Source organism: Abramis brama, assembly GCF_963993115.1.
Source record: "Abramis brama genome assembly, chromosome: 13".
Classification (NCBI taxonomy): Eukaryota; Metazoa; Chordata; class Actinopteri; order Cypriniformes; family Leuciscidae; genus Abramis; species Abramis brama.
In genome coordinates this window covers 12409098-12417914 of record NC_139975.1, presented here as the reverse complement: position 1 = coordinate 12417914, position 8817 = coordinate 12409098, and the positions used below count along the sequence as shown (strand labels likewise).

Here is an 8817-nt window from a genome sequence, read left to right as displayed (position 1 = left end):
AACATTAAAAAGCAATAAAATCAAAATTACCTAACGTTACCGAATGAAGTGTCAACCCAGGACGAGCTAGGACTGTGCAAGCTTTGGGGGGTGTTGATGGACTTGATCTACTCCATCTATTTTTTGATCATCTTTCTGAATCTAATCCAGAAGTAGTCTTTGACAAAAACTTGATTTTATCAGCTTTTTGCTCAAAAAATGCTTCTTTTTTTAAATGAAAGTACCCATATTCAATTGTTGATAGAAAAAGAATACATGAAGCTAGAATAAAATGTTTTTTTTTTTTGTTGTTTTTTTTAAAGGGGACAATTTCTTTATTATATTGCATGTTCAGATATTCAAACAACAAAATATTCTGGGGGCTATATGAAACTTTTGTAAAAATTATAAAATATGCTGGCACTGACTGGCTTTTCAAAAACACTGGCGGGGAAATAGTTAAGAATTTCCTTTTCCAAACGGTGTTGCTACAAAATGTTCAGTAAAATAAAGTAATATATTTTTCTATTGTCATACACTTTGAGGGAAAAACAAAACACTTTCCCCTTTTTCCCTTAATGGCCTTTAGTCCATTTTAGCCTGCTATTAGGCTATAATTCTGTGCACACATATCACATTTTCTGTTTTCATCTATCATTAAGCAACAAACTTATAACACAAGGTTTTAACCCTCTGGGGTCTGAGCTGTTTTCTGGGCCCTGGAGGTGTTCTGACATGCTCTGACATTTGTGGTTATTTCTGTTACTTGTGACATTTTCATGGCTAAAGTCTAATTACACTGTATTCAGCACAAACTCTGCTACAATAATATATCAGCAGCATGTATGTAAAAGTTTGTAGTTTTGAGATAATGACATTTATGCGTGGTTTGTGAAAATACAAAAAAAAATTCTCACTGAAATAAGGCCATGAAACCCATACTGATTATTTCTTCACAAGACTTTTGAAAATTGTATGCCGTAGCCTAGAATATTTGCTCTAAAACTATGTGAAAATCACCCTGATTGCTCATTCAGATAAGACAATATATTGATTTAAAAATTTTACGACGTGTTTTGTGTGAAAAAGCCTTATGCAAGAGGTCATTAATATGTAAGCTTTTCTCACCTGAGAAAGACAAAGACCCTCCCCTAATGGCCCTATTAGGAGCTATCAGGCCCTGTCATTCTGAGCAACCTTGCACAATACTGTAAATGAGGAGATTTAAAAAAAGAATGGCTTTTAAATTGTTTGGATTTATTTACAACACAACATAGTCCAAAGATACACACAACAAATGCCAAAAAAGCACTTATTGAAAACAATGATCCAAAGAAAAAGACCTTTGTGCCATTCCTAAAAACATTGTACATACCTTTCATTTCCAAGGTGTTTGATTTTCACTTTACCATGTTCATGTTCACTGAAGTCCTCAGTGGCATCTGGGCCCTGAAAAAAAAAGTGAACATACTGATATCAAGAGAAAGGCCTGCACGATTTTGGGAATAAATTTTAGATTTTTCTGGTTAAAATTGCTTTTTAAAATTCACAGAATACACACACACACACACACACACACAAATGTTTCCAACAATATATAATATAATGAACAGTGAACACCAGGTCTGTTGTGCCTTGTAGGCATAAGCTATGCACAGTGCTGGATAAAATATGATACATTCAAACGTGATCACGATCCAAAATATGATACATTCAAACGCGATCGCGCAGCAAAATATGATACATTCAAACGCGATCGCACTGCAAAATATGATACATTCAAACGCGATCGCGCTGCAAAATATGATACATTCAAACGCGATCGCACTGCAAAATATGATACATTCAAACGCGATCGCGCTGCAAAATATGATACATTCAAACGCGATCACGATCCAAAATATGATACATTCAAACGCGATCACGATCCAAAATATGATACATTCAAACGCGATCGCGCTCAAATATAAAACATTATGGTTACCATATACATATCTACGTTTGAGCAGATATCCACAAACACAGTAACAGTAAACACGGGTCTAAATATTATAATATTCACCATATATCTAGCAACAGTTCAACTGCAATGTGAAATTTATGCAACAATAGCAAACTAATATGTAAGTATATAATTTCTTACCTTATCTTTCTTGTCTTCAAATCGGGTTCTTCTTCTTCTGATGTAAATCCAATGTAAGCTCAGGCACGTCTTTCAAAGTCGACGAAAAGTGAAGTGAAGTGTTTTGTTGTTGAGGTAATGAGCGCAATCGCGTTCCATGTGGAGATTTGCATGTGAATATCTTTTGCGCGAGTGGGCGTGGTAAATTAAAAAATAATTAGGAAGCGCTTGAGAAGCTGGACATCTTGTTGGTTTTATACAAATTACTTAAACAGAGAATATTGATCGTTTTGAATCCGATCATTTAAAAGTACACACTTAAATGTTTATAAAGGTGTATGGCTCATAAATGTGTGACAACCCAGTCAGCAAATTACCTTTGGCAAAGATGTGGGCCAGATAAACAGCTGAGCTGTGGCCCAGATTAGTTTGTGTTTGCCGGCCCAGATATGGCCCACATCTCCTTTGCCAGAACTGAACCAAAGGACTGCCATAACTCCACCAAGCATGAGCCAAATACTACAATTTCATGTGGCCCATATGTGGGCCTGGTATGCAACTTTAGTATGGTTGAGTTCTGTTAAAATCTAACGGCCCTTATGTGGCCCACATGCAGCTGACAGTATTTAAAGTCTTATTAACTCACAGGTAAATTAAACACTCAACAACAAATGTACTCAAAACTATTTATTTTGACAAGCATTTAAATAATTACAGCTAAAGTGTTGTACTTAATTACAGTAGTATTCAGTTGAAAACATTTCATAAAAATAAATATAATTACAGCAAAAGTTGAATAATAATTACAGTAGTATTCAGTTGAAAACATTTATCAAAATAAATATAATTACAGCAACAGAGTTGAATTTAATAATTACAGTAGTATTCAGTTGAAAACATTTAAGAATACATAATTACAGCTACTCAGTTGTACTTATTTTAAGTAGAATTCAGTTGAAAACATTTAAGAATACAAATTAATAATATAAATAGCATTCAAAGCTAATTTTTTACACCAAAGTTCAAAACACTCGATCAAAGCGTGTATTAATGTTATGTTTAATTAGTCTAATGAGAGTAATACAAATAAATCACAGTTGGTAAAGAGAACTTTAAAGAGAAATTGAGAAAGTTAAAGCAAACTTGAAAGGTAAAGAGTTGTTGATGAGAAGTGTGTTGATGTGCAGAGAAGTCTCCAATGAGGGTCGGCATCGGCAATGTGTTGACCTTTTCCAGTAAGGGGATTCTGCCTGACTGCACCTGCAATAAAGAAGAATTTAAATAATGTTAGCAGCAATACAACCTGGAAGATAGAGCTGCAGTAGAATGAAGAAAAAAATCGTTAATGTAAATATCCTTTAATATTTTAATTGCAATTATTAACAAATTAAACACCTCTGAATTACCAGTGTATGAAAGTTTTTTTCCAGTAAATTTTCAAAAGGAATTGCAAATTGTATTTTTCAATATGTGGGCAAGAATTATACCGTAATTCCTTATGACAAATTATTTCAATTTTTAGAATACTTTTGCACCAACAACCGGTTAAAATTTACAGCACTGCATGCATTCTGCTTCTTTTTTAAAAAAAAGACATGCACACTCTAATGTAAAAACACACCAACACAGATAGCATTAATGTCATGTTATAGTCCAAAAACAGAGTCTAAAATAAGTGTTTTTACTAACACAAAATAAACTCAAGATAATCTGCAATGAATGCGAGACAATTTGGAAGCAGAAACACACAAACAATAATGGGCCAAGTACTGAATGCAAGGAGGAACATAAAGGGTTAGTTCACCCAAAAATGAAAATTCTATCTGTAATTACCCTCAAGTTTTTCCAACTTCTGGGTTGTACGTCAGAGCGTAGACTCACTATTGGCCGACGCTGGTCATGTGTGGGATGCTGGCCAATCGTGAGCCTACGTTCTGACGTACAACACAGAAGCGCTGTGCTGTTACACTACGTTGAATAAAGTCTTTATTTTAGCTTATTTTGCGCACAAAAAACCCATAAGAAAATTTTTAAATAAATAATTTATTTTCGACACTTGATAAACTTAAGGTTCAGCCATTGTATTCTTGGACTATTTTAACAATGTCTTTACTAACTTTCTGGGCTGGCAAGTTTCAATAACAGAGAAGCCTATGGAGGAGTGAGGCAGCTCTCAGATTTCATCATATAAATTTTAATTTGTGTTCCGAAGATGAACGAAGGTCTTACGGGGGTTGGAACAACATGGGTGAGTAATTACTGACAGAATTTTCATTTTTGGGTAAACTAACCTTTTAAATACACAGTGATAATGAACTAAATACAGATAGTTGTAGGCATGCGCTGGTATGAGACTTTGACAGAATGATAATCTTATATTGTGATTACAGCTTTAAAATGTATAATTGAAACGATATGATTCGCAATATATAAAAAATAACTTTCTTTAAAAACAAAACATAAAACTTCTAAATAAAAAATGCAGTCACTTAAATGAGCCACGGATGTGATCAGGTAATGACAAAAAAAAGTTGTTTGGTTCGATACTGAGATAACAGAAATAAAAATACAATGTTCTAAAGCGGTTTTGAAAAGTTGTGTATTGTGCAAAGTGCTATACAAATAAAAGTGACTTCTAAAAAAGGTCTCACCAATGACAACTTCCTTTAAGACCAGGCGTTGGACACCAATCTTCCCATTGACTTCTCTCCAATTCATAACGTGCTGCAGCAGTTGTAAAAGTGGCTTTCAGCACTCTCCACACGGTGTTATTCAGGTCAAAGCCACCAACCAGACCCAGACAGGTAATCTGATAGGAAAAAAACACATTGTGTAAGTGGTTGAAATATGCATTTAAATAGACCACCCTAAAATGAAAGTGCTTTTATATTAAAAAATGAACTATAAACTATTACTTACTCCATCTGAAACCATATTTTCTATTTTAATATGGAAATTATTGTCATTGCCCCACCCATACCGCACATTAGGGCTGGGCGGTATGACAGTATACCATAGCATGGTATATAATCTCTATCGTTAGAAATCAGAGTAATTATAAAAATGTCCTGCCTCTTCCAAGCTTTATAATGGCAGTGAATGGCTGCTCAATTAATTGATAGTTAACAGAAATACAGCAATTCATTGTTTGTTCATGTTAGTTCACAGTGCATACTAAAGTTAACAAGTACAATTTTTTTATATTGAATGTGTTAGTAAATGTTGAAATTAACATTAACACATATTAATAAATGCAGTAGAAGTGCAGTTCATTATTAGTTCATGTTAATGTTCAGGTTTTGTATCGAAAGTCATAATTTTGGTATTGTGACTTGACACTAATTATAGCCTAACGTTAACATTAAAACTTTAATTTTAAAGAGGGAAAAGTCATGAGAAAAAGTCTTGGTTGAATATCATTTCAGAGTTAAATAAAGATACATACAATAATGCACACATATTAATGTGTTTATTCTTGGCATTTTTATATTATTATGATTAGTTGAATGATTGTGAACACAAATTAGGATTTAGGTTTTTTGACAAACAGTAACACCGACATTGGACCGCGTCACCTGCACGTTAATTCACAAATAGGCTACTACACAATGACAAACTACGGTATACTATATTATTGTGTACGACAGTGAGCTGTTGATTTATAAACAAAAACATCTTAATTTAAAACGACAAACCAGCGAACTGCTATAGCCTAAGTTAACGGTTAAGTTACATTAAACTTTATTGTAAGTTATAGCAGTAAACTGAGGAAAATATTAGCTAGTTCAACCCCTTCCTCGATGGAACGAATAACTAAACGCATAATAACATGCAATATTGACAAATAATGCTGCATATTTCATTTATATGACTTTAAAATGCCAAAACATCACTTACCTAACCTGAATGTACACAGTCGTGAGGAAAGCAGAGTAAATGGCGTCAGCTGCCCAGCGTCTCAGTCAAACTCGCGCCGTAGTAAAAAAAAAAAAAAAAAAAAAAAAACTCGCGCCGTAGTCTCTCCACCAATAGGAGGGAAGATGCAGAGCAACCTGAGGTGTGGAACGGCGGATGTTTGCCGCACTTGATTTCAGGATTCCTGTGTTTTTCCACGTATAAGCCAAATGTTTACCACAAGTCGGTGTTTCTCACTGTGTGCCATAGCTCAACCACATATGGTCCTCATGTGTTCGTTGTTATCTGGGCCATATACCTCAAAATAAGTTGTGAACCAAGACAGCATTTCCCGCAGATTTTAAAGTTATGGCAAAACAAATATGGCTACGATTTGGCCCATATCTGTTCAGCCATGCCACATCTAGGCCATATGTGCCAGATAATACCCACATGTGGCCCAAATGTAATTGCTATCTGGGAAGTATTCGCTGAGTTTTGTTTCAGTTTATAGACGTGCTCAAGAAAAAAAAGTTCACCGCGACGGAGAGGCAGAACGCACACTGGGCTGTTGTAGCGGTGCGTCGATGACGTCGAAAATTACGTCGACGTCATATTTTTTGCGTCGACGCTTCTTTATTTTTTTTGTACCATTCCCGGAGGTACAGCTCGCCACACACACACCGCCCGCCGTGTTATTCTGTCATGTTTTCTCCCTTTCTTTCCAAACCGCGACAAACGCCAGTCTCCTTTCTCTGCAGAATGTGATAAATCCGCTCAACCAATCACAGCGCACCATTCCACGCATTGTAAACAGTAACGGCGGCGCTTTGAATACACCCGGCATCCTAGTTTTCCTTATCTACTTTGCACTTTTTGATCAACAAACAAACAAAAAAATGTATACATTTGACGGCATTGATGAACCTGTGGTGATTACTGCCGTAGGGAAGAAACGTAAGCCATCGAAATCTAATCATTTAACGTTACGTGAGGAGATTAAGAAGATGAGGCACGCGGGAGGAAGAGAAATGTCGACTGTTGCTTGTTCTCACACGACAGCGTCAAACTTATGTCGAATGCTGACACGTGAACCCCAGTGGATCTTTTAAAAAACTTTAAATTCTTGTACTCAAAGTCAACGAAAACCGAGCAGGACCATTTTACAACTGATCGCCGTCAAAAAATTTCAGAAGGTATTTCTTAGCGATGGCTGATTGAATGTAGCCTATGTTTAGTCCAGTAACTTACGTGTCTGGATTAGTATTGACCGAGTTCAGAGGCTGTCATGTGGATCAACTTACTTTGTTGTGTATTTTCAACAGTTTCAATATGAAAAATAACTTTTATATTGATTCAATGGATTAATTGCATTAAAAAAAAAAACGTGTCATGAATTTATTGCATTTTGGGGGGAAAATAATCTGTTTTTATAATAAATCTTTGAAAATCAAAATCTGGATTTGAATTATTTATGTTATTATAACCTAAATATGCTATGTGAAAGTTTGAAACAGAAAATAGTGGTTTTCATCTTGCCACTTTCTTGGTAAAGAAAACACATTTTTTACTCAAATTAATCAAAATGGATTTATCATGTTATTCAGAAGTAAACATTGTAGCTGACAGTGTGTTTATGTCAGAATGTTTATTTTTTTAAACCACAACCTTCTAAGTGCTTCTTTTACTGATATATTTAACAATATCTTTTGCATTTCTCATCCAAACAACGTCAAACTTGGCACTGCACTTACTCATGCCCAGCCAGCTGTCGAGTTTGAAATCCATCGGAGTAACGGTTTGACAGAGATATGCGAATAACAGACAGGATAATTAATTCAAATTAGTCGTTAGATTAGTCGACTAATCGATAAAATAATCGCCCGACTAATCGTTTAATAAATAATCGTTTACCCCAGCCCTAACGCACACCCTGTCTATTTTCTTTATTTTACAAAAGCACAATGTTTTGATTTGATTGTAAGTGGACACATACAAAAGTAGAAATATCACAGATTCTTTTTTTATATTTCTTTTTTCTGTATGACCATAAATGACGAAGAAATTTAAGTTTATAGTGCTACAATGTGGAGAAAATCCAGCAAAACGCGCCCGCGCGTTTGTCGACCTCAGAGGGTTAAAAATGTACATATTCCCAGAATTTCAAAGACATTCAAAGATCAGGAGATTGCAGGAGAATAACATAACCACACAATACACTGACAATAAGGAAACATGAAAACACAGGAGACTGAGGGCTTAATACACATATGAAGCTAATCAACAGAAACAGAAGCAGGTGTGTAACTCAACAGTAACCATAGAAACAAACTAGTGTGGGAAAATAAGAACAAAAGGAAACACTAGAACTAGAACTAAACCAAAACAGAGCATACACGTTACATTACTAGAATCAGGAGGAAGTCGTCTTCTCCTTCTTTCACGTATAGCTTTTCTTTACAAGCGACCTTGCCAACTACTGGCCTGACATGCATAACACAGCATTTTTAGTTGTTTTCGCGGATCCGTGTGAATGGGACTTGTTTTGACATCGTACAATTTTTAGTATTGTGTAAATGTACCCATAGTCTTGGCTCACATTTGACTATTTATATGCATTGTTGGCCTGACAGTTACAAATTTTTGAACATGAGAAAGTTTGTACCCAGCACTTCGTCATCACTCCACATTTATACTTCATTTTATAATCCCGCTTATTTCCAAAAGGCACACAGCTAGAACAAAGTTTCCACGACAACACATCTCAGTGCCACTGCAACCTACCCTGTGGGTTCCTCACGCTGTCGGATTTTCAAAACAAC

General features: G+C 35.3%; 1 long non-coding RNA gene across 1 annotated transcript; it reads right to left on the bottom strand.

The window, feature by feature from the left end:
* Positions 1-2456: 2456 nt before the first annotated feature.
* On the bottom strand, positions 2457-6473 carry LOC311094303. Its single transcript, XR_014608637.1, has 3 exons — positions 5999-6473; positions 4753-4910; positions 2457-3361 (listed from the first exon to the last, which is right to left on the bottom strand). It is a non-coding gene; the product is annotated as an uncharacterized lncRNA (long non-coding RNA).
* Between the last annotated feature and the right edge of the window lie 2344 nt (positions 6474-8817).